Here is a 24,270-nt window from a genome sequence, read left to right on the forward strand (position 1 = left end):
CCCGCACACGCCACACAGCCCCGCACCCGCAGCAGAGCCCTGCGCCCAGCCAGCCTGCCCGGCAAAGTACTGCGTATCCCCCGCACACGCCACACAGCCCCGCACCCGCAGCAGAGCCCTGCGCCCAGCCAGCCTGCCCGGCCAAGTACTGTGTATCCCCCGCACACGCCACAGCCCCGCACCCGCAGCAGAGCCCTGCGCCCAGCCAGCCTGCCCGGCAAAGTACTGTGTATCCCCCGCACACGCCACACAGCCCCGCACCCGCAGCAGAGCCCTGCGCCCAGCCAGCCTGCCCGGCCAAGTACTGCGTATCCCCCCCACACGCCACAGCCCCGCACCCGCAACAGAGCCCTGCGCCCAGCCAGCCTGCCCGGCAAAGTACTGCGTATCCCCCGCACACGCCACACAGCCCCGCACCCGCAGCAGAGCCCTGCGCCCAGCCAGCCTGCCCGGCAAAGTAGTGCGTATCCCCCGCACACGCCACACAGCCCCGCCCCCGCAGCAGAGCCCTGCGCCCAGCCAGCCTGCCCGGCAAAGTACTGCGTATCCCCCGCACACCCCACACAGCCCCGCACCCGCAGCAGAGCCCTGCGCCCAGCCAGCCTGCCCGGCAAAGTACTGCGTATCCCCCGCACACACCACACAGCCCCGCCCCCGCAGCAGAGCCCTGCGCCCAGCCAGCCTGCCCGGCAAAGTACTGCGTATCCCCCGCACACGCCACACAGCCCCGCACCCGCAGCAGAGCCCTGCGCCCAGCCAGCCTGCCCGGCAAAGTACTGCGTATCCCCCGCACACGCCACACAGCCCCGCACCCGCAGCAGAGCCCTGCGCCCAGCCAGCCTGCCCGGCAAAGTACTGCGTATCCCCCGCACACGCCACACAGCCCCGCACCCGCAGCGGAGCCCTGCGCCCAGCCAGCCTGCCCGGCAAAGTACTGCGTATCCCCCGCACACGCCACACAGCCCCGCCCCCGCAGCAGAGCCCTGCGCCCAGCCAGCCTGCCCGGCAAAGTACTGCGTATCCCCCGCACACGCCACAGCCCCGCACCCGCAGCAGAGCCCTGCGCCCAGCCAGCCTGCCCGGCAAAGTACTGCGTATCCCCCGCACACGCCACACAGCCCCGCACCCGCAGCAGAGCCCTGCGCCCAGCCAGCCTGCCCAGCAAAGTACTGCGTATCCCCCGCACACGCCACACAGCCCCGCACCCGCAGCAGAGCCCTGCGCCCAGCCAGCCTGCCCGGCAAAGTACTGCGTATCCCCCGCACACGCCACACAGCCCCGCACCCGCAGCAGAGCCCTGCGCCCAGCCAGCCTGCCCGGCAAAGTACTGCGTATCCCCCGCACACGCCACACAGCCCCGCACCCGCAGCAGAGCCCTGCGCCCAGCCAGCCTGCCCGGCCAAGTACTGCGTATCCCCCGCACACGCCACAGCCCCGCACCCGCAGCAGAGCCCTGCGCCCAGCCAGCCTGCCCGGCAAAGTACTGCGTATCCCCCGCACACGCGACACAGCCCCGCACCCGCAGCAGAGCCCTGCGCCCAGCCAGCCTGCCCGGCAAAGTACTGCGTATCCCCCGCACACGCCACACAGCCCCGCCCCTGCAGCAGAGCCCTGCGCCCAGCCAGCCTGCCCGGCAAAGTACTGCGTATCCCCCGCACACGCCACAGCCCCGCACCCGCAGCAGAGCCCTGCGCCCAGCCAGCCTGCCCGGCAAAGTACTGTGTATCCCCCACACACGCCACAGCCCCGCACCCGCAGCAGAGCCCTGCGCCCAGCCAGCCTGCCCGGCAAAGTACTGCGTATCCCCCGCACACACCACACAGCCCCGCACCCGCAGCAGAGCCCTGCGCCCAGCCAGCCTGCCCGGCCAAGTACTGTGTATCCCCCGCACACCCCACACAGCCCCGCACCCGCAGCAGAGCCCTGCGCCCAGCCAGCCTGCCCGGCCAAGTACTGCGTATCCCCCGCACACGCCACACAGCCCCGCCCCCGCAGCAGAGCCCTGCGCCCAGCCAGCCTGCCCGGCAAAGTACTGCGTATCCCCCGCACACACCACAGCCCCGCACCCGCAGCAGAGCCCTGCGCCCAGCCAGCCTGCCCGGCAAAGTACTGTGTATCCCCCACACACGCCACAGCCCCGCACCCGCAGCAGAGCCCTGCGCCCAGCCAGCCTGCCCGGCAAAGTACTGCGTATCCCCCGCACACGCCACACAGCCCCGCACCCGCAGCAGAGCCCTGCGCCCAGCCAGCCTGCCCGGCCAAGTACTGCGTATCCCCCGCACACGCCACAGCCCCGCACCCGCAGCAGAGCCCTGCGCCCAGCCAGCCTGCCCGGCAAAGTACTGCGTATCCCCCGCACACACCACACAGCCCCGCACCCGCAGCAGAGCCCTGCGCCCAGCCAGCCTGCCCGGCCAAGTACTGCGTATCCCCCGCACACGCCACACAGCCCCGCCCCCGCAGCAGAGCCCTGCGCCCAGCCAGCCTGCCCGGCAAAGTACTGCGTATCCCCCGCACACACCACACAGCCCCGCCCCCGCAGCAGAGCCCTGCGCCCAGCCAGCCTGCCCGGCCAAGTACTGCGTATCCCCCGCACACGCCACACAGCCCCGCACCCGCAGCAGAGCCCTGCGCCCAGCCAGCCTGCCCGGCAAAGTACTGCGTATCCCCCACACACGCCACAGCCCCGCACCCGCAGCAGAGCCCTGCGCCCAGCCAGCCTGCCCGGCAAAGTACTGCGTATCCCCCGCACACACCACACAGCCCCGCACCCGCAGCAGAGCCCTGCGCCCAGCCAGCCTGCCCGGCCAAGTACTGTGTATCCCCCGCACACCCCACACAGCCCCGCACCCGCAGCAGAGCCCTGCGCCCAGCCAGCCTGCCCGGCCAAGTACTGCGTATCCCCCGCACACGCCACACAGCCCCGTGTTGCGGATTGTGGGGGAGTTAGGGCCCTGCACCCCCGGCTTCCTGCGATTCACCATGACTCTCAGCCAGCCAGTAAAGCAGAAGGTTTATTTGGATGACAGGAATACAGTCCAAGACAGGTCTTGCAGGCACAGACAACAGGACCCCCTCAGTTAAGTCCAGCTTGGGGTCCCAGGGCATCCCAGCCCGCCCCCCTTCGGGGGGTCAGAGCCATCTCTGTCTCCCAGCCATCTCTCCAGCCCGCCTCCAGCACCCTGCCTTCAGCGACCCCTCCCACAGCCTTTGTCCAGTTTCCCGGGCTAAGGAGTCACCTGGCCTTCAACCCCTTCCTGGGTTCTCATGTTACACTCCCAGGAATGCGCCCCCGGGCCGATCCCATCCTCCAATGCAGACTATCCCAGCACACTCCCCTGTCAGCATCCACAGACCACAGTGAGAACAGGCCCAGTTCGTCACATCTCTCCCCCCTTCGAGACCGAACTGAGCAGGGTCACTTTAGCCAGTGACCTGGGGAAGTTCGAACCTATCCCCGTTCCCATGGATGCCCCCGCATCCCTCCCATTCCTTGGTGAGAATTACACCAGGCCCCTCCAGTTTCACGCCCCCCCTTAGGTTGGGGTGCTTGATGGCACTCGCAGTTCGCATGTGGGAAGGTTTATGCGGCCTGTGCCCTTTTCCCACCCCCATACCTCTGGGGCTCCAACTGGGCTGTGGTCTTCTCCCAGCGCTCCAGTCTGGAGGTCTGTGCTTTGGGCTCTCTTGGTTCAGAGCCGCCCTTTTTACCTTGGCCACCCTCCGGAAAGGCTCCTCTATGCTGGGCAAGGGTCCTAAAGCTGTTTTCCCCTTGTCCCAGGCCTTCCTGCCCCTCTGACAGGGGTCACAGGATCCGCAGTACTGTCGGACAGTAACAAAGACCCCAGGCCAGTAAAAGCTCCGTAGCAGCCTCTGCTGGGTACGCCAGGTTCCCTGGTGCCCTGAGAGAGGAATGTCATGGGCCCGGCACAGCAGCTGGCGGCGATACTTCTGGGGTACCACCAGCTGCCTCCTGATCCCCCCTGACTCCATTTTCCCTGGGGGAGCCCATTCTCGGTACAGGAACCCCTTCTCCCACAGGAACCTTTTCCGGCCACCTCGTCCCATGGTCTGTACCGCATTGAGGTCGGCCAGGTCCCTTATCTTCCGCAAGGAGGGATCTCTCTGTAACTCGGCCTGGAACTCAGCAGCTGGGACAGGGATGGCCACCTGCTCTTTCTCGCCCGCTGGGTCCGAAGCTGCAGCCTCCCTGAGCCGTGTCCCTGGGCGTTCCCTCCCCACCAGGTTAGGGTCCTGCGCCTCAGGCAAGGCACCCCCCTCAAGGCCAGGGCGCAGTGCCCCTCGCCGGCTCTGACTGCGGGTCACAACTAAGGCGGTCTGGGGGCTGCTTGGCCAGTCCTCTAGGTCCCCCCCCATCAACACCTCAGTGGGCAAATGGTGGTGCACTCCCACGTCCTTGGGGCCCTCCTTGGCCCCCCATTTCAGGTGTACCCTCGCTACGGGAACCTTGAATGGGGTCCCGCCCACCCCGGTCAGGGTCAGGAAGGTGTTGGGCACCACCCGATCTGGGGCCACCACCTCGGGCCGGGCCAGTGTCACCTCTGCGCCCGTGTTCCAGTATCCATAAACTTTCTTCCCATCCACCTCCAGGGGAACAAGGCACTCGCTCCGCAGGGACAGCCCCGCGCCAACCCTGTAAACGGAGAACTTTGAATCCGGAGCATCTGGCCCTCCAGAGAAGCTGGCCGGGGGCCCTTCTCTCTCTTGAGCAGTTGATAAGCTGCCAGCCCCTCTTGCGTGGGAAGCCTGCCCCTCGTCCGTCTGGGCCTCTACCAAGTTAACCCGGTGCGGGTTCGGTCTGCTCAGTCTGTCCTTGAGCTTGGGGCACTGGGCCCGAACGTGGCCTCTTCGGCCGCAGTAATAGCAGCTCAGGTCCCGTGGGTCCCCTCGAGCCGGTCGGTTGTCCCTGACGCTGGGCCTTCCCCGTGGGAGGGGATTCCCCATATTCCCCCTTTGGGAGGTCCCAGGGTGACTCTCTCTCTGCATCGCGGCGGGCCTGTTCCTTTGGGGCTCCTCCCTGCCACCCCCTGACCGGCTCTTTACAAACTCATCAGCCAGCTGCCCGGCGTGTCGCGGGTTCTCTGGCTTTCTGTCCACCAACCACAGCCTCAGGTCGGATGGGCACCGCCCATACAGTTGCTCCAGTACCAGCAGTTTAATCAGGTCCTCCTTCGTCTGGGCCCCACCAGCCCACTTGCTGGCGTATCTTTCCATGCGGACGGCTAGTTGCAAATAGGAGATCTCAGGGGTTTTATCTTGACTCCGGAACCTTTCCCGGTACATCTCAGGAGTCAGCCCAAACTCTCGTAGCAGGGCCTTTTTGAATAGTTCGTAGTCCCCTTTCTCTGCCTCTCCCAGTTGGCGGTACAATGCCACGGATTTGGGGTCCAGTAAGGGGGTAAGGACCCGGAGTCTGTCCGCGGGATCCACCCGGTGCAGCTCGCAGGCCGTCTCAAAGGCCTCCAGGAAGTCATCCATGTCCTCCCCCTCCTTGTATGGGGCCATGATGCACTTATCAAAGCTCCGTGCAGTCCTGGGTCCCCCCTCACTCACCGCAGCCGGGGGTTCGCTGCCCTTCAATCTCGCCAGTTCCAGTTCATGCTGACGCTGTTTCTCTTTCTCCTCCCGTTCACGCTGATGCTGTCTCTCATTCTCCTCCCGTTCATGCTGTCTCTGTCTCTCTTCACGCTGATGCTGTCTCTCTTTCTCCTCCCGTTCATGCTGTCTCTGTCGTTCACGATCCTCCAGCTCTCTCAGTTTTAGCTCTTTCTCCCATTCCAGCCAATTCCGCTCCCCGGATGCCGAACGTCGCCGGGAGGATCCTCTGCTGGCCGGCGGGCTTCGCCGGGGGGACCCCCTGCTGGCCGGGGGGGTCACGGCGCCTTCGGTATTTGCTGGGCTCCTCCCCACCCTTCCCCTAGGCATAGGAAGGAGGGGTCTCGGGAAGCCCTCAGCAGCCGGCTGACCACTCCCAGCTGGGACAGACACTGGTGCCTGCGCTGCATTTGCCAGGCTGCTTCCCTGAGACACAGGGATCAGTTCATTCGCGCGATCTTCCGCCTCCAGCTGGGCAATGAGCTGTTCTTTGGTGAGCCTCCCAATGCGCAGCCGCCTCTGCCTGCACAGCTCCACCAGGTCGCTCTTAAGCCGCTTGGCATACATCTTCCTGCTGGCCACTCACCGGCCTGTGTGCTCACAGCTCCCCACAGTTCCCAGGGGGCCCCCTAGTGTGCCAGCCCTTCTCGAGGTCACCGCCTCTCTGCCAGGGTCGAGCTGCAGACTCCTCCGCCCCTGGGACCACTCGCTGCGATCCCCCCGGGGGACCCTGTTACTGCAAAAGTCCTTCTCGCTGGTCACACACTCCCAGGGGTAATAACCGTCTCTCTCTCACTCTTCAGCGCGCCTGGTCCCCGTCAATCCCCCTTCGTTTTACTGCTCCCCAGTCACTTACTGCAGGAAGCGCCGTCCACGGGGTGCAGTAGATCCCGCCGCTGCCACCAGTTGTTGCGGATTGTGGGGGAGTTAGGGCCCTGCACCCCCGGCTTCCTGCGATTCACCATGACTCTCAGCCAGCCAGTAAAGCAGAAGGTTTATTTGGATGACAGGAATACAGTCCAAGACAGGTCTTGCAGGCACAGACAACAGGACCCCCTCAGTTAAGTCCAGCTTGGGGTCCCAGGGCATCCCAGCCCGCCCCCCTTCGGGGGGTCAGAGCCATCTCTGTCTCCCAGCCATCTCTCCAGCCCGCCTCCAGCACCCTGCCTTCAGCGACCCCTCCCACAGCCTTTGTCCAGTTTCCCGGGCTAAGGAGTCACCTGGCCTTCAACCCCTTCCTGGGTTCTCATGTTACACTCCCAGGAATGCGCCCCCGGGCCGATCCCATCCTCCAATGCAGACTATCCCAGCACACTCCCCTGTCAGCATCCACAGACCACAGTGAGAACAGGCCCAGTTCGTCACACCCCGCACCCGCAGCAGAGCCCTGCGCCCAGCCAGCCTGCACGGCAAAGTACTGTGTATCCCCCGCACACGCCACACAGCCCCGCCCCCGCAGCAGAGCCCTGCGCCCAGCCAGCCTGCCCGGCAAAGTACTGCGTATCCCCCGCACACGCCACAGCCCCGCACCCGCAGCAGAGCCCTGCGCCCAGCCAGCCTGCCCGGCAAAGTACTGTGTATCCCCCACACACGCCACAGCCCCGCACCCGCAGCAGAGCCCTGCGCCCAGCCAGCCTGCCCGGCAAAGTACTGTGTATCCCCCACACACACCACACAGCCCCGCACCCGCAGCAGAGCCCTGCGCCCAGCCAGCCTGCCCGGCAAAGTACTGCGTATCCCCCGCACACACCACACAGCCCCGCACCCGCAGCAGAGCCCTGCGCCCAGCCAGCCTGCCCGGCCAAGTACTGCGTATCCCCCGCACACGCCACACAGCCCCGCACCCGCAGCAGAGCCCTGCGCCCAGCCAGCCTGCACGGCAAAGTACTGTGTATCCCCCGCACACGCCACACAGCCCCGCCCCCGCAGCAGAGCCCTGCGCCCAGCCAGCCTGCCCGGCAAAGTACTGCGTATCCCCCGCACACGCCACACAGCCCCGCACCCGCAGCAGAGCCCTGCGCCCAGCCAGCCTGCCCGGCAAAGTACTGCGTATCCCCCGCACACACCACAGCCCCGCACCCGCAGCAGAGCCCTGCGCCCAGCCAGCCTGCCCGGCCAAGTACTGCGTATCCCCCGCACACGCCACAGAGCCCCGCACCCGCAGCAGAGCCCTGCGCCCAGCCAGCCTGCCCGGCAAAGTACTGCGTATCCCCCGCACACGCCACACAGCCCCGCACCCGCAGCAGAGCCCTGCGCCCAGCCAGCCTGCCCGGCCAAGTACTGCGTATCCCCCGCACACGCCACACAGCCCCGCCCCCGCAGCAGAGCCCTGCGCCCAGCCAGCCTGCCCGGCCAAGTACTGCGTATCCCCCGCACACGCCACACAGCCCCGCCCCCGCAGCAGAGCCCTGCGCCCAGCCAGCCTGCCCGGCAAAGTACTGCGTATCCCCCGCACACACCACAGCCCCGCACCCGCAGCAGAGCCCTGCGCCCAGCCAGCCTGCCCGGCAAAGTACTGCGTATCCCCCGCACACGCCACACAGCCCCGCACCCGCAGCAGAGCCCTGCGCCCAGCCAGCCTGCCCGGCCAAGTACTGCGTATCCCCCGCACACGCCACACAGCCCCGCACCCGCAGCAGAGCCCTGCGCCCAGCCAGCCTGCCCGGCCAAGTACTGCGTATCCCCCGCACACGCCACAGCCCCGCACCCGCAGCAGAGCCCTGCGCCCAGCCAGCCTGCCCGGCAAAGTACTGCGTATCCCCCGCACACGCCACACAGCCCCGCACCCGCAGCAGAGCCCTGCGCCCAGCCAGCCTGCCCGGCAAAGTACTGCGTATCCCCCGCACACGCCACACAGCCCCGCACCCGCAGCAGAGCCCTGCGCCCAGCCAGCCTGCCCGGCAAAGTACTGAGTATCCCCCGCACACGCCACAGAGCCCCGCACCCGCAGCAGAGCCCTGCGCCCAGCCAGCCTGCCCGGCAAAGTACTGCGTATCCCCCGCACACGCCACAGCCCCGCACCCGCAGCAGAGCCCTGCGCCCAGCCAGCCTGCCCGGCAAAGTACTGCGTATCCCCCGCACACGCCACAGCCCCGCACCCGCAGCAGAGCCCTGCGCCCAGCCAGCCTGCCCGGCAAAGTACTGCGTATCCCCCGCACACGCCACACAGCCCCGCACCCGCAGCAGAGCCCTGCGCCCAGCCAGCCTGCCCGGCAAAGTACTGCGTATCCCCCACACACACCACAGCCCCGCCCCCGCAGCAGAGCCCTGCGCCCAGCCAGCCTGCCCGGCAAAGTACTGCGTATCCCCCGCACACGCCACACAGCCCCGCACCCGCAGCAGAGCCCTGCGCCCAGCCAGCCTGCCCGGCCAAGTACTGCGTATCCCCCGCACACGCCACAGCCCCGCACCCGCAGCAGAGCCCTGCGCCCAGCCAGCCTGCCCGGCAAAGTACTGTGTATCCCCCGCACACACCACACAGCCCCGCACCCGCAGCAGAGCCCTGCGCCCAGCCAGCCTGCCCGGCAAAGTACTGCGTATCCCCCACACACGCCACACAGCCCCGCACCCGCAGCAGAGCCCTGCGCCCAGCCAGCCTGCCCGGCAAAGTACTGCGTATCCCCCGCACACGCCACACAGCCCCGCACCCGCAGCAGAGCCCTGCGCCCAGCCAGCCTGCCCGGCCAAGTACTGCGTATCCCCCGCACACGCCACACAGCCCCGCACCCGCAGCAGAGCCCTGCGCCCAGCCAGCCTGCCCGGCCAAGTACTGCGTATCCCCCGCACACGCCACAGCCCCGCACCCGCAGCAGAGCCCTGCGCCCAGCCAGCCTGCCCGGCAAAGTACTGCGTATCCCCCGCACACGCCACACAGCCCCGCACCCGCAGCAGAGCCCTGCGCCCAGCCAGCCTGCCCGGCAAAGTACTGCGTATCCCCCGCACACGCCACACAGCCCCGCACCCGCAGCAGAGCCCTGCGCCCAGCCAGCCTGCCCGGCAAAGTACTGAGTATCCCCCGCACACGCCACAGAGCCCCGCACCCGCAGCAGAGCCCTGCGCCCAGCCAGCCTGCCCGGCAAAGTACTGCGTATCCCCCGCACACGCCACAGCCCCGCACCCGCAGCAGAGCCCTGCGCCCAGCCAGCCTGCCCGGCAAAGTACTGCGTATCCCCCGCACACGCCACAGCCCCGCACCCGCAGCAGAGCCCTGCGCCCAGCCAGCCTGCCCGGCAAAGTACTGCGTATCCCCCGCACACGCCACACAGCCCCGCACCCGCAGCAGAGCCCTGCGCCCAGCCAGCCTGCCCGGCAAAGTACTGCGTATCCCCCACACACACCACAGCCCCGCCCCCGCAGCAGAGCCCTGCGCCCAGCCAGCCTGCCCGGCAAAGTACTGCGTATCCCCCGCACACGCCACACAGCCCCGCACCCGCAGCAGAGCCCTGCGCCCAGCCAGCCTGCCCGGCCAAGTACTGCGTATCCCCCGCACACGCCACAGCCCCGCACCCGCAGCAGAGCCCTGCGCCCAGCCAGCCTGCCCGGCAAAGTACTGTGTATCCCCCGCACACACCACACAGCCCCGCACCCGCAGCAGAGCCCTGCGCCCAGCCAGCCTGCCCGGCAAAGTACTGCGTATCCCCCACACACGCCACACAGCCCCGCACCCGCAGCAGAGCCCTGCGCCCAGCCAGCCTGCCCGGCAAAGTACTGCGTATCCCCCGCACACGCCACACAGCCCCGCACCCGCAGCAGAGCCCTGCGCCCAGCCAGCCTGCCCGGCCAAGTACTGCGTATCCCCCGCACACGCCACAGCCCCGCACCCGCAGCAGAGCCCTGCGCCCAGCCAGCCTGCCCGGCAAAGTACTGTGTATCCCCCGCACACACCACACAGCCCCGCACCCGCAGCAGAGCCCTGCGCCCAGCCAGCCTGCCCGGCAAAGTACTGCGTATCCCCCACACACGCCACACAGCCCCGGACCCGCAGCAGAGCCCTGCGCCCAGCCAGCCTGCCCGGCAAAGTACTGCGTATCCCCCGCACACACCACAGCCCCGGACCCGCAGCAGAGCCCTGCGCCCAGCCAGCCTGCCCGGCAAAGTACTGCGTATCCCCCGCACACCCCACACAGCCCCGCACCCGCAGCAGAGCCCTGCGCCCAGCCAGCCTGCCCGGCCAAGTACTGCGTATCCCCCATGGGATGACACACACACGACACTGCCCCAGACCTGCAGCAGAGCCCTGCACCCAGCCAGTCTGCACAGTAAAGTATTGGGTATCCCCCCATGGGATGACACGCACACGCAACACTGCCCTGCACCCGCAACAGAGCCCTGCATCCAGCCAGCCTGAACAGCAAAGTACTGCGTATCCCCCATGGGATGACACGCACACGCAACACAGCCCCAGAGCTCTGCAGGGCTCGAAAGCTCGTCTCGCTCACCAATGGAAGTTGGTCCAATAAAAGCTATGACCTCCCCCTCCTTGTCTCTCTAATGTCCCGGGACCGACACAGCTACCACAACGCTGCAGACGCCCAGTGACTGAGTTCGGATTCTCCCTCTGATCTGTGCAACAAAAGAGTTACGAATAATTGAAACAAACTTACTAAGCCAATGTAAATATTCAACTGTCCCAATGCAATGCTAAGTCCCTCTCAGCACGTCACCGGCTCCGTCTAACTTTCAGCCGCTGGGCCCCGTCGGTTTTAGCCCCTCTGACCTGGTTTGGGCCCCAGCGTTCCAGGAGCAGCTGCCGAAATATCTTTTGTCTCACTGTACAATTACTTCCGCTCCCTTTTTATCCAGTGGGGGAGAAGGGTGTTGTACTTAAAGTACTGCACAGGATCTTTTCAGGGGGAATAAGACAAAACACCACATTTATTAGTAGTACATGTATTCATTAACACTGTATCATATGCATATAATATATTACACTTACACTCACACACACACACAAACACACTCCGTCTTGTTGTTACCAATTAGTTGCTCCCCTTAACTTCACTGGCCAGGTGAGTTAGATGGGGGAGGGGGTGGAGCCGGGCTTCTGCCGATCCGGATCGATGCTCCCATGTTGACAAGACGAGACCCGGGGTCCTCTGCAAGACACCTCACTTTTATAGCAGCTTTCCTCTTATGCAAATCTATACCAGATTCAAACTCTGTGTCTGTGTCCATTGGTCCTTTGTGCTGCTTTCTTTTGAGTGTTGTCCCAATGCTGCAAAGAGGGTGTTTCCAAAAGAAGGTCATAGAAATAGAAATTAATGGAGATATCCCATCTCCTAGAACTGGAAGGGACCTTGAAAGGTCATTGAGTCCAGCCCCCTGCCTTCACTAGCAGGACCAAGTACTGATTTTGCCCCAGATCCCTAAGTGGCCCTCTCAAGGATTGAACTCACAACCGTGGGTTTAGCAGGCCAATGCTCAAACCACTGAGCTATCCCTCCCCCCAGCAAGCAAGAAGGTGCTTGCTTCTAACCCCCGAGGCCCTCGGTATGTCTGCTTGTCTTTAATGAGCCCACTTGACACGTTTTATTGGCCTTGGGTCTGGCTCCCAGCCCCTCTCCAACAGTTGAGGCTGTCTGGAGGTGCTGCCTTCCATGCCTTGCTCATCCACACCTCATTCATTCAACAGGGCAATTGATTAAGAGTGGGGGGGGGGGGGGGAGAGCTCTTGTTCTACTGCTAGCAAAAAGAAATTTTCTTCTATCTTATTCTATCCTTAGGGGCTCTAATATTATACCAAGGGCAATGCAAAGTTTGTAAATGAGGCTTTGATACAAAGTCCCATGAAAACAGAGGTCACACATAGGTAGACCCACCACAAGGTTATATGAAGAGGCACAATGTAAAGTCATATGAAAATTATCAGAGATTTATCTACAAGGGCAGGCCGTGGTTATGTCATGCACAGACATGTGCTTACATGGGGTGGAGGGGTGGAGAAATAGGCTGATCTGGGATATACCCAGAGCAAGTCTCACACTCCTAAAGCAACACGCCAGCTGAAGCAGGTTGTACCTAGGGGCTTTGTAAGATGTTTTATAAGCAATGTTATTAATCTACATGGGTTTTAATAGTGTGATCACCAGTGTAGTCTGAGCACCTTGCGTCATGCATTTAGCACTGGGACGACACGTGTCACACTTTGGTTCCCTCATCCCCTCCCCAGGCCCAGAGGGAGACGCGTATGGTCGGGAGTGTCTTGTTTTGGTAGGGTCTCCTGTGTTTTGTTATTGCCCTGTGCTTATGATAGAGAAGGAAAGGTCCGAGAAATGCACCTGGTAGGGAAGGTGGTGAGGTCTGTGATGGGGGACTTCGTTCTGAGGTCTGGGACTTCCCCAGGAGATGATTCTGTCTGCCCCACAGAGGAGCGACACTCGTATTGTTGAGAGCTCCATTGGGCCATGATTTTCCTCCAGGCCCCCCAGAACCTCGGTGCAGCGCTGAGCCCCACAGATCAATGGGTTTCTGTAGCTTATCCACTGCCCTGGCACCGGGGTGTCCGGTTCACCACAGTGCACGGGAGCCGGCAGCTCAGGCCGAGCTAAGCTGCCACTCGGGACTGAGCCCAGAGCTGGGCTCTCCAGGCCAGGACACCAGACCAGCGTGGGAAGACGACATGCCCATGACAAAGCAGCAATACGGTCTCGTGCTTGGGGGCAGAGCCGGCTACCAAGGGGGGATGCCGGCCTGGAAGGCAGCGTGGCCTGGGGGTCGGTTCATAAGGCATGTTCCTCCGAGCACCATCCCCATCACCCAGAGGTGAATGCTCTGCAGCAGGGGCGTGCCCAGGAATACAAATTTGGCCACTTTTGGAGGGGCACTTCCTGTGGCCAGAGGAGCTGACTCTCTCCCCCTGACCCCCACAGCTGGAGGAGCTGCCTCTCCCCTCACAGGGGTTCTGATGGTGGGGGGGCAGTAGCTATACTCCTGCTTGCTTCCCCCTCTTGCACACACCCCTGCTCTGCAGCAAGCAGCACCAGCCTCTGTTAGGCCACACAATGGGCACAATCAAGATAATCCAGAGGGGTGGAGATTTCATTGGTGGCCAGGGAGCCTGCAGCCCCCCCCAGCAGGGCAGCAGAGCAAGGGAGGGGCAGCTTTACAGCCTTGGAGATGAAGTGGCAGAAGCAGGATTAGAACCCAAGTCTCCCCAGTTCTTAGTCCTGTGCCTATTCCACTACACCACAGTGCCAGACTAGCACAGAGCCCTCTGCACTGCCTTAGTGCACCATGCACTGCAGGGGGGTACAATGCATAGGGCAACCCCCAGGGACATAGCAGATGTGGGTTCTAATCCTGGCTCTGACACTTGGCCAAGTCCCTTCCTGTGCCCCTGCTGGGGATAATGGTGTTGCCCTTGGGCAAAGGCACTGGGGGGGGGGCTGTTGGGAGGCCAGGCGGAGATGGGAGCTGCCTGCCAGCAGTGCATGGGCTGATAACTTGACAGCCCCATGCAGCTCTGCTGGGGTCTGAGTGCTGGCCAGGAACAGGGGGGAGTTGTGGCCCAGGAGCTGGGTATACTGGGGGGTGCAGGAAGATTCTTGGGATGGGAGGAGAATGCAGAGTGACCCCACTGAATGCCTCCTCCAGTGGCAGTGCCCCCTGTAGGCCAGCGAGGGGAGTCCTAAAACTAGTGCCCTGCCTGAGAACTGCTGAGTTCTGTGGGGCTTGGTACAGCTGCTCCATGGGGGATCATAACCAGCCCCTGCAGTGGGCACCCAAAGAGATGGGTGGGGAGTGCACACCTGGTGCTGCTCTCATTGCCTACCGGACAGCAGCGAGATAGGGACCAGCCCAGCCCTTGGAAATGCACCTCCCTCCTCCGGGCCAGCGTGGCCTTTTATCAGCCCTCAGCTTTGGACTAAAGAACGAACGCAAAGGCAGAGAGAAGGAGACAATCGTGACATTTCCCTTCGCATAGACGGTCCCCCCCGCGACTCCACAACTGACCTGCTCTGGAACTGGCCCGGCCTAGAGTCGAGATTTTAGAGGCTGAAGCTGGAGACCTTTCCCCAGTAGCTGCAGTGGCTCAAAGCCGCAGCGTCGCCAGTTTTGTGAAGGGGCTAAACTGTAGCCGGGCAAATCACATCTACAACGGAGTTTTCCATCCTGGCAGCTGCAGCGGGGTGAAAATCCCAGTGTAGCGAAGGCCATAAATTGTTCTCTCCAGTGTGTCTGAGAGCCAGGGGAGAGTCAAGGGAACGTCCTGCTGCCAGATGTGTGTGGAAAGTCATATGATCCCCGAGTGCCAACGCAGCCAATGGCTCGTCTCTAAAAACATCTGGAAGAAAGGCTTTGCTCAGCTGGCTCGTTGGTCTAGGGGTATGATTCTCGCTTAGGGTGCGAGAGGTCCCGGGTTCAAATCCCGGACGAGCCCATTTTCTTAGCACGCAGCAGCACCGTGACGGGCAGTGGGACGGATGAAGATTTTGCGGAACAAACTGACTTTCCCCACATAAATAATGTACAGAAAGTAAGTGAGACTTTTTATCTACAATTCCCCAATGACAGAAAAGTGATGAAGTTGGATTAAAACACTCGCCTTTTTCCATTGCAACCCCACCCTGCCGCGCCGCCTGCTAAGCGGCCCAGGAGAATGGGTATTCCACGCCCTGCCCTGGGCGGGGGCTGAACGGGAGGGGAAGGGGCACCTGTAACGCAGCAATAACAAAGTCAGGCCCATGACCAAACACTTGCCGATCAGCTGTAAAACTTTCCACCCAGAAAGCAGCAGGTACCCAGGGTCAGCTCGTTTGTTTCTGATCTAGCCAGGTGTCTCCGTCTATTCGGACAAGCAACAGAGAAGCTTTGGGCCCAATGTTCCAGGAGCTGAACACAAGACAGTGTTGGCCCCCGGCGGGATCTCGTTCAGAGGGGCGAGGGGCAGAGCATCACGCCTACCCAAAGGGAGCGACACGTTGTTTAAACCGGGGAGGAAAGGAAAGCTGTGGGCTCGGGTGGGGTTTAAATCTGGCACCTCCCAAACCTGGACACATACTTCTAGACCAACAAGCTAGCCAGGAAGACAGGGTGCTGGTGGCTTTTCTGAATGTCCCCCAAGCCACACTGAAACGGACGCTACGTATTAATGTGCTCAGCAGAGGCACAGGAGGGTTCCTGTGCATTGGCCTGGAACACAGTCAATATCCTCGCACCAAAGGCGTCATTTACATCAAAACCTGCAGCCATGTGGGGAGAGGGAGACTAACTGGCTGTTGAAAGCAACATTTCTCAGTAGCCTAGTAGATAGTAAAGGCTAAAGAGTAGATCTGAAGTCTCCCTAGCTTGGTAAGCCATAGCCCGGAGCTGGAGAAAGGAGACTTTTGTGCTCTGGCAGACCAGGTACCAGCTCCTGCCGACGTTCTCATGTGAACACTGACACACACATGGCTAGGACCAGTCTGGCTCAATGAGTGTTAGATACATAGACGTTAAGGTCAGAAGGGACCATCATAGTCATCTAGTCGGACCTCCTGCACCTCGCAGACCACAGAACCTCACCCACCCACTCCTGTAACAGACCCCTCACCTCTGGCTGAGTTCCTGACGTCCTCAAATCATGGTTTAAAGGCTTCAAGTTACAGGGAATCCACCATTTACACTAGTTTAAACCTGCAGTGACCCGTGCCCCATACGGCAGAGGTATTAGAGTTATGAGAATGTGCTTGTGACGTTGTGCAGTCTATATGGTTTTATAAAAACTTGATAATAAGTCAATATAATGTAACTGAGATAGTTTTAGAGAAAATACGGTAATAAGTGAATGTAAGTAACTGGGATATGCCTCATGCAAAAGGTCTCTTGTAAGGTGTCATTACAAAGCTTATAATCTACTGAGTGTGATCATCTGATTTGTATAAATGTACCACTCTTGTATCTAAAACTAGAAATATAAAATGTAACTCTGAGGTCCTATTGTAATTGTGTAAAGTGTGGGCCATTAAGGATGATTTGGAATCTTGATGACTCCCATTGTCTGCAGATGGCTGTATTTACCTGTGAGTCTTCCTGTATATGTGTGTGCTGGCAAGTGAGTAATGAAGTCTTGCAGTGACATGTGATCATGTCACCTGAACTGGAATCCATCTTTAACCTGGTGCTTTTCCAGTGAGGGGGGGTGGAAACCCAGAGAGACAAAGGGTTCCCGCCTTATGCAAAAGATATATAAAGGGGGGAAGAGAACAGAGAAGGGGAGAAGCCATCATGAAGAATCCCCTAGCTACCACCTGAGCTGCAACAAGAGCTGTACCAGGGGAAAGAATTGTGCCCAGGCCTGGAAGGCGTCCAGTCTGAGAAAAACTTACTGAAACATCTCTGAGGGTGAGCTTATCTGTATTTAGTTTGATTAGGCATAGATTTGCGCATTTTATTTTATTTTGCTTGGTGACTTACTTTGTTCTGTCTGTTACTACTTTGAACCACTTAAATCCTACTGTCTGTATTTAATAAAATCACTTTTTATTTAGTAATTTACTCAGAGTATGTATTAATACCTGGGGGAGCAAACAACTGTGCATATCTCTCTATCAGTGTTATAGAGGGCGAACAATTTATGAGTTTGCCTTGCATAAGCTTTATGCAGGGTAAAACGGATTTATCTGGGTTTAGACCCCATTGGGAGTTGGGCATCTGAGTGTTAAAGACAAGCACACTATTGTGAGCTGTTTTCAGGTAAACTTGCAGCTTTGGGACAAGTGATTCAGACCCTGGGTCTGTGTTGGAGCCAGACAGGAGTGTCTGGCTCAGCAAGACAGGGTGCTGGAGTCCTGAGCTGGCAGGGAAAACAGGAGCAGAAGTAGTCTTGGCACATCGGGTGGCAGCTCCCAAGGGGGTTTCTGTGATCCAACCCGTCACAGTGCTGAAACCTTATGGCAGGCCTGTGAGTTGCTGCCGGCATTAATCTCACCTGTAACATCTGTCTCCCGTATCGTCAGGTCATCTTTGAGCGTTTGCATTGTGAGCCTCTGTGCCAGTGTAACTCAGCAGAGGAGAGAGGTGTTAACCCGTGTGAAATGCTGGTCTCCAGCAGAAGGTGTTCTGCCCTGCCCCACAAGGAGACCCAGCGACGCCAGACAGATGATAGTGGAACGTTAAAGAGGACGAAAGATTGTGTTGTTTACTCTGCTCTCTCCCCCCATGAAGAGGAGACGTGTAAGTGACTCCCTCCCCTCAGCTGAGTTTGCAACGCGAAGCAGCATGGGGGGAAGGGAATAAAAGCCCCTAACAAGGAGGAACTGGAGCTCATTGCTGCTTGGACTCCTTTGGGGCTCAGGTTTCTAGGCATAAGCAAGGGATCCCCAGCTGCTTAGCCTGGATTTGCCCTCAAGGACATACAGAGCTCGCTTATTACAGAAGCTTCTAGTACTCTGTGAAACTTCAGACTGGAACTCATTTGTGTATCTACCTGCTTTAACCTTGTAAATCACTTTCCTGTTTCCTTTCCCTAATTAATAAATCTCGAGACCATTTACTGTAGGATTGGCTACAAGCATTGTCTTTGGTGTGAGATCTGAGGTGCCACTGACCTGGGGCGAGCGACTGGGAGTAACCCGAATATTGCTGTGATCTTTGACGTAAGGGATCATCTATCACAAAGAGAAGCTCACTGGGGTGGCCAGACAGATCGGCGTACCCCCGGGACTGTCTGTGACCCCACGTGAGGGAGTTTACACTTGATAATTGCTTAAATCGAAGTATCGAACTCACCACCAAATTGGAGTTTGCAGTGACCGGGTTCCCCCTCCCTACGGTGACCCAGCCCCCCACCCTCTCCCCTGCACCCGTTCCCTTGCTCTCTGCACTGGCCTCCTCCGGACCCACACAACTTAACCTGCCTCCCCCCGGGCTGAGGCAGGGGAAGGAAAGGAGGTGCTGGGGGTGCAGGGGATTCTGATGATGGGGCGGTCATGGGTCTCCAGGATCGGACTACGCCCCCAGCCTTGGCACAGTCTCTTGGAGGAGTGGGCCAGCCCCCCAAGGGGTCTCACTCTTCCTCCAGGGTCAGCCACTCGGCCTCACCATCTCCTAGACGGACCCTCTGGGGCTCCAGCCCGCCCGCTTCACCCCAGCGAGGCCATCTGAGATAGAGACTTGGACATTGCCTGGACCGATGCCCCTCGGCCAGCGTTTGCAGTGACACTCACACAGTGATGCCTTGTCACAACCATCGGGTTTACTAGTCACCTGGCGCACCGCACAGGGCGCCCTGAGGTTAGCCCAGAGCTCTGGAGGTGAAAGCATCGTCCAAGCCCATTCTGGTCACAGTCTGAGCTCAGGTGAGTGCCACAGGACATGCCTAGCGGTGCCTGGCACGGGAGCCCATCTGTCTCCACCCCTGTGCCCGCGAGGAGCTGCCCGGGTGACTGCTTCCCTTCCGAAGTTCAGGCACATCGGTTGCTCCCGGAGCTACGGGTTGCCTTGGCTGGGCAGCGGGTGAGTGAGCCCCTCTGTGCTGGGCCAATTTCCTACAGCCTTGGGCACCGCTGTCCCAGGCCCCAGGACGTGCGAACTAGTGTGCAGGGTGTGAGCACAGGGTATATTCTGTCACAGCTCCCCACTCGCAGCGTGGCCCATCACGAACGCAGCATCCTTCTAAAGGGAGACACAAGCAACGGGCCCCTTATGCAGCCGGGGACTGGTTTTGTGGGGACTCTGGTTTGCTTGAAGTGGCTTGACTCAGGGTCTAGGGGATATTGTGTCTGAGCCACCCACGGTGTAAACTGTAAGTGCTGTAAAGTCAGGGCCGAGGAGCCGGGGAAAGAACCGTTCCGCTGCTTGAACCTCAGAGGCCACATGGGCTTGTGGTTTCCAGCACTGCCAAGGTCTCCTCTAAGACAACATCTGGCAGAAACATTTCCCAGCTGGCTTGTTGGTCTAGGGGTATGATTCTCGCTTAGGGTGCGAGAGGTCACGGGTTCAAATCCCGGACAAGCCCACTTTTGATGGCTGGGGGGATCTGCCAGAACGAAGCGATTTCCCCCAAGAAGAGAAGCTTGGTGAAAAGGGGGAAGTTTATTGCCTAAAATCCACGGCAGTGCCCAGCCTGGCTGCCAAGCCACATCCCAGCTGGACGCGTTCGATTAACGTTCCCCTGTCGCACTTTCCTGATGCTCAATAGAGCCAAATGTTTTGGGGTCTCCTCCTGCCTGGCCGATCTTAGAGCAAAAGCCACGGGTGCCCTTGGAGTCTCTCAGGGTCTCCCCCAAGCTCCCCTGCCCATGTTGCTCTGACACCCCACACTGCGGGCGGCTGGTTTCCATCGCCGGCTCCGCTACTGTTTCTATTCGGCTGCCAAAGCCGAGCTGATCTCCTGGGTGGGAATGTTTCAGCTGGTGCCAGTTAACACGCAAAGGAGAGACGACCCCGTAAGCCGTGATGTGGCCTTGGAAGCCAGGTTTGGGCACTGCTGTGCTATCCCTGGGTATCATAAGGGCCCTGCTGCACCGGGCAGTCGCATGCCCCCATCACGTCCCTGCCGCGCTGGGCAGCCGCATGCCCCCGTCACGTCCCCGCTGCGCCGGGCACCCCAATGCCCCTGTCACGTCCCCGCGCACTGGGCAGCCGCGTTCCCCTGTCACATCCCCGCCACGTTGAGCACCCCAATGCCCCCAGTCACGTCCCCAACGCGCCGGGCACCCCAATGCCCCCGTCACGTCCCCGCCGCGCATGCTCAGCCGCAGCTGCAAGCTATCACACTTCCCATCCTACGATCTCTTTTCTACTAGCTGCATCGCTTACGTATTTACAAGGCTACTGGAAAGTCAGGCTTTGGCCATTGTTCATGGCCTTGCTCGGAACAGACCTCCAGCTGAGTGTTCTATCTGCCACGTGCACCGACTGCAATGCAAACGACTGCCCTGACGAGGCCTGGGAGGCGGCACTGCCAGTTGTAAGAGCAACATGTGTGAACCGAACTCGCTGGACGATGGAGCTGAAAGCCAGCTAACGAAACTGTAAACCATGTGTGTCCAAAGCAATGTGAAAAGTGCAATTCCCGTTCAGACCACACGGGTGCAGCACAGCTCCAGGATTCACGGAATAACGCTAGCTTCGTCCTGACAGCACCAGCAAACTTTTCACAGTAAACCCAGGGGTCCAGCTGCACCCGCCAGGGCCGGCTCCAGGCACCAGCCCACCAAGCTGGTGCTTGGGGTGGCACCTGGAGGGGGGCGGCGCGGTGCTCCGGCCCGAGAGCGGGGCTGCGACCGGGCTCGCCGCCCTCCCCCCGGCGCAGCCTCTGGCCGCCGCGGAGAGCGGAGCCCCACTGGGGCTCGCCGCCCTCCCCCCGGCACTCTGGCCGCCGGGGCTCCGCTCTCCCCGGCGGGGCTCGCCACCCTCCCCTGCGGGGGGGAGAGGGGGGGGGAGGCGGGAGGCTTTTTTGCCTGGGGCGGCAAAAAAGCCAGAGCCGGCCCTGGCACCCGCGCACCCCTAGTTCCTGCACCTGTGCATCCGTACGCATCCCAGCATCTCCTTTGCTTTTCCGACCACTGCTGCCCACTGAGCAGTCTATAACGACGCCACGGTCCCGGCCTTAATGGATACAGTTAATTTAGAACTCTGTAAGGTGTACGAGTAATTTAATCTTTTCCCTCCAATGTGCAGTGCTTTGTGTTTTTCAACACTGAATTTCATCGTGTTGCCCATTTCCTGGCTTGGTTAGGTCTCTCAAGTTCCTCACAGAGCTCTCTGGCCCTGGCTAATCTAACTAATTGTTTGACAATGTAGGATATGCATAACATTGAAGAATTAAAGTTAGCTTAAGTTTGGTTAAGGAAATATGTGTGTGTGTTGTAAAGAAAGCCTTTGATGAGCAAGCAGAAGGAAGGCCTTGAAAATAATGAGTTATCAGGCCAGAAGGAATGAAGTAGGGAGGACGTCTGGTTCAAAGAATGACTAACGAAATGAGGGGAGGTTTCTAAAAAGGCCTCTGACCGATAACGGTGACGGCAGATGGTTTTCAACGAGACAAATAGAATATCTCTTAAAAGGAGCCAACATGGACCTTCCCACCCACACACCAGAGTTCTCTCCTATGTGAGCCCAGGTGCAACCAAAAAAGCCGCTGGTCAGCCAGGAGGGGAGGAAAGGCCTTGGGGAGAAAGGAGGCTGTGAATCTTATCTGGATTAAGACTGGAAATCAGGGTGAATGGTCTCCAGTCGGTTTTTAGCGGATGTCAGTCATTGGCAATGACATCACTTGTCTGTTAAAGGATAGAAAAAGGAAACTCTAAAAGGGTTCATTGTCAATCCCGGCCTGATCATGCTGGAGCCAACCAATACGGTTGATCAAATGCTTGGCTTTTTAGTCTTGTTTTGAGCAATTCTGTAAGTCCCATTTGGCCTTTGGATTTAATAAAGGAATTTCTGGTTAGATCAGGGTTGGGGGGTTTCCTGTATTAATCATTTCAAATATTATTAATAATTCCCAAAGTCACCTGCAAATTTGGCTACCTCACTCTTCACCCCCCTTTCCAGATCGTGGAACACAGCGCTCCTGAAACAGCCTTAACTCTGCCCCCTGCCCCCCGGAGCTGGCAGAAGCCCCTGGGAATGATTCAGTCATTAGAGTGAAAATGTTAAACTCCCAAGGGAGGTGGTGGGTTCTCCATCTTTTGAGGTCTTCAGAGCCAGCCTGACGGCCATTCTGGAAGATGCTTTAGCCAAACAGAAGCGATTGGGCTCGACAGAGGGTAGCTGGGAGATACCCCTGGTCTGTGCGACACAGGAGGTCAGACCAGATGATCTAACGGTCCCTTCTGGCCTTAAAAATCTATAACAAGTCGGTCTGAGGAAAAGAGACTTAAGGATGAATACAGCCAATATTACCAGATTCATCTGAAAAGCCTGAGGAAATTCAATGTTTACTTGGATATGAAAATTTACAGCAAATATTTGTTTTGTAAGTAAAATGGTGTCAATCGAACTGCTTTAGGGCAGCTAGAACTGAACTCTAACTACTACAGACCCACGTCAATGAGAACACATCTTCTGGAACGTTCCTTGGAGCTCAGAGAAAACCCAGCGGACGAGTTTCAGTGACGTCGGTGGTTTAGCCGAGGCGAGGGGACACTTGAAAGGCTACTGCAGCCATTGGACTACAGTAGCTTTCACGAAACGGCTCTGTAGCTTTTCCATGACCTGCAGGGGAAAGGGGAAGAGAATTCCCACCCTCCCTCGCATCTGCGCACCATCCTACAGGCCTATTTGGCTGGGCCTTGATCATCTGTTCTTTCCTTTGGGCCTGGCCTTTCATCTTTCCCCACATAACCTCGCTAGCCCTCGGTACTAACCCCATCACTTCATTCAGAAGGTTTCCCTTTAAATTGTAAAAAGTCTCCAAAGAGCCTCAAAGAGTGAGAAGCAACCACGTTTTTCTTTTCCTTTCCCACCTTCCATTAGGTCCCTCTTCAGCTCTGCCTTGAATATCGGCTTGAAACCATGCTGCATCCCTTCTCGCGACGGGCTCGTCTACATGAACGTTTAGTTCGCGGCAAGCTGGGGTGTGAATCCTGCACAAGCCTGCCACGCGCTAATGTGTGCACAGATGTAGCTGTCCTGTAGGGCTTTAGTGTAGACGCTCTACCCCGAGGGGAGAGAGCTCTCCTGTTGGATAATGAATCCAACTCTGCGAGAGATGGTAGCTATGTTTGTGGGAGACGCTCTCCCTTTAACATAGCGCTGTCCACCCCGGCGCTTAGGTCGGTATAACTACGTTGCTCACAGGTGTGGATTATTCACACCCCTGAGCGATGCAGTTACACCGAAGTAATTCTGTCGTGTAGACCTGCCCTACGTGATCTAGGAACACAGTCCTCGTCACTTCCAGCGGTGACTTCAGCACTGTTGAAAATCCCAGCCCAGCATTCTTCTGCTTCTTCCATCCCTTCATTTCTTCAGCATGATGAACATCATTACATGGTGTCAAGTATCAGAGGAGTCGCCGTGTTAGTCTGGATCTGTAAAAAGCAACAAAGAGTCCTGTGGCATCTTATAGACTAACCAATGTATTGGAGCATAAGCACGCGTCTGAGGAAGTGGGTATTCACCCACGAAAGCTTATGCTCCAATACATCTGTAGTTTATAAGGTGCCACAGGACTCTTTGTTGATCATTACATGATCACTGGGGTCAGGGCCGGCTCCAGGGTTTTGGCCGCCCCAAGCAGCCAAAAAAAAAAAGCCGCGATGGCGATCTACGGCGGCAATTCGGCGGGAGGTCCTTTGCTCCGAGCGGGAGTGAGGGACCGTCCGCCGAATTGCCGCCGAATACCTGGATGTGCCGCCCTCCTCCAGAGCGGCCGTGTGACGGAGCAGGGAGCAGGGCAGATTTGACCTGGGAATGTTGCAGGGGGGTTGCAGTGGGGATGTGGGACTTCCCTTGAAGGGAGCTACCTGAGCTGTAACCTGAGCCAGGAACGGGGGTGGGGAGAATTAACACCTTCTGCCCGGGAGACTGAACAAAGGAGAGGAGCAGCGGGAGGGGCTGGGAGTTGAGTTTCGGTTGGGGCTGGGTGGTGCAACGCAGGGAACCCCAAGCTGGGGTCTAAGCTCCCTGAACCTCCCAGAGGGACCTAATTGAGGGGGGTCTGGTCGTACCTACACGCTCTGCTTGAGACTGTGTTCCTGTCCTTGAATAAACCTTCTGCTTTACTGG

General features: G+C 59.7%; 1 protein-coding gene and 2 non-coding genes across 3 annotated transcripts in view; 2 read left to right on the top strand and 1 right to left on the bottom strand.

Moving 5' to 3' along the window:
- Window positions 1–24,270, bottom strand: part of LOC135980945 (uncharacterized) — a 266,851-nt gene that overhangs the window by 231,279 nt on the left and 11,302 nt on the right. The window lies entirely within an intron of this gene.
- Window positions 14,924–14,995, top strand: TRNAP-AGG (transfer RNA proline (anticodon AGG)). Its single transcript has one exon. It is a non-coding gene; the product is annotated as a tRNA-Pro (tRNA).
- On the top strand, window positions 19,481–19,552 carry TRNAP-AGG (transfer RNA proline (anticodon AGG)). Its single transcript has one exon. It is a non-coding gene; the product is annotated as a tRNA-Pro (tRNA).

The sequence above is a fragment of the Chrysemys picta genome, chromosome 1 (assembly GCF_011386835.1).
Source record: "Chrysemys picta bellii isolate R12L10 chromosome 1, ASM1138683v2, whole genome shotgun sequence".
Classification (NCBI taxonomy): Eukaryota; Metazoa; Chordata; order Testudines; family Emydidae; genus Chrysemys; species Chrysemys picta.